The sequence below is a fragment of the Triticum aestivum genome, chromosome 6B (assembly GCF_018294505.1).
Source record: "Triticum aestivum cultivar Chinese Spring chromosome 6B, IWGSC CS RefSeq v2.1, whole genome shotgun sequence".
In the NCBI taxonomy this organism is placed as follows: domain Eukaryota; kingdom Viridiplantae; phylum Streptophyta; class Magnoliopsida; order Poales; family Poaceae; genus Triticum; species Triticum aestivum.
This window is the reverse complement of record NC_057810.1, coordinates 240,934,015-240,936,079: the sequence shown is the minus strand read 5'-3', so window position 1 is coordinate 240,936,079 and position 2,065 is coordinate 240,934,015.

The following is a 2,065-nucleotide window of genomic DNA, read 5'->3' as shown; positions in this document are numbered from 1 at the left end:
CCAAGTCCTAATCCAACTAGGGAAGGGGGGAGTCCTACTCCCGGTGGGAGTAGGACTCCTCCGGCGCGCCTCCTCCTAGGGCCGGCCGCACCCCCCCCCCTTTGCTCCTTTATATACGGGGGCAGGGGGCACCCTAGAACACACAAGTTGATCTTCAAGATCGTTCCTTAGCCGTGTGCGGTGCCCCCCTCCACCATATTCCACCTCGGTCATATTGTCGCGGAGTTTAGGCAAAGCCCTCCGCCGGTAGAACATCATCATCGTCATCACGCCGTCGTGCTGACGGAACTCATCCCCGACACTTTGCTGGATCGGAGTCCGGGGATCGTCATCGAGCTGAACGTGTGCCGAACTCGGAGGTGCCGTACGTTCGGTACTTGGATCGGTCGGATCGTGAAGACGTACGACTACATCAACCGCGTTGTCATAACGCTTCCGCTTACGGTCGGGGACATGACGAGGAGTCTCGAAATGGTCGAGACGTAAAGATCGATATATTGGACGACTATATTCGGACATCGGAAAGGTTCCGAGTGATTCGGGTATTTATGGGAGTACCAGAGAGTTACGGGAATTCGCCGGGGAGTATATAGGCCTTATTGGGCTTTAAGGGAGAGAGAGAGGGAGGCAGCGCGCCCCCCAACGGCCTAGTCTGAATTGGACTAGGGGGAGGGGCGGCGCCCCCTCCTTCCTTCTCTTCTCTCTTCCCTTTCCTTGACTCCTACTCCTACTACATGGAAGGGGGAATCCTACTCCCGGTGGGAGTAGGACTCCCCGGGTGCGCCATAGAGAGGGTCGGACCCTCCCCTCCTCCACTCCTTTATATACGGGGAGGGGGGCACCCCATAGACACACAAGTTGATCATTGATCTTTAGCCGTGTGCGGTGCCCCCCTCCACCATAATCCACCTCGGTCATATCATAGCAGTGCTTATGCGAAGCCCTGCATCGGTAGCCTCATCAATAGTGTCATCACGCCGTTGTGCTGACAGAACTCTCCCTCGAAGCTCTACTGGATCATGAGTTCGTGGGACGTCACCGAGCTGAATGTGTGTAGATCGCGGAGGTGCCGTACATTTGGTACTCTGATCGGTCGATCATGAAGACGTACGACTACATCAACCGCGTTGTCATGACGCTTCCGCTTATGGTCTACGAGGGTACGTGGACGACACTCTCCCCTCTCGTTGCTATGCATCACCATGATCTTGCGTGTGTGTAGGAATTTTTTTGAAATTACTATGTTCCCCAACACGTTACTCCTGGTGGGACCTAGACTGGCCACACAGATCAATACTAGTCTTCTCTACGCACTTTGTCCTCACTCGTGCATACCCGGGAGCAACTTCCCGGTCGGTCACCCATCCTGAAACTACTCCAAGCTGAGCATGCTTAACTTTGGAGTTCTGTCCGAATGGGCTCCCGAAAAATAAGGAATTCCTTATTTACATGAGTAGTCTATCATCCCTAATAAGCCAGGCTATCACATACACCACCACTCAGAGGAACCGACGTCCTCGCGGGCCACAGGAACGTTCCCTCTTGGCACATACGGCTGTGCTTCCAGTCCGGCACATGTGTCATGCCGTGTGCCACGACGGGTCACAAACATCATGCACAACATGGCCGCGCACGTGTTCACAAACATCCGTGTAACCGCGAGGGTCGACTCTGATACCAACTTGTAACGCCTCGAACACACCCACCGGTAGCCGTTACTCCTGGCGGGACCTAGACTGGCCCCACAGATCAATACTAGTCTACTCTGCGCACTTTGTACTCACTCATGCGCACCCGGGAGCAACTTCCTGGTCGGTCACCCATCCTGAAACTACTCCAAGCTGAGCACGCTTAACTTTGAAGTTATGTCTGAATGGGCTCCCGAAAAAGAAGGAATTCCTTATTTATATGAGTAGCCTATCATCCCTAATAAGCCAGGCTATCATAAAGGCCTCCTAGGAAAAGACCCCCCAAGCTGATTCAAGACCCCCCCCCCCTCTTGTGGGAAGATCCCCTAGTGGATTCAAGACCTCCTTCGTGGAGATGAACTAGTTACCTTTGTATT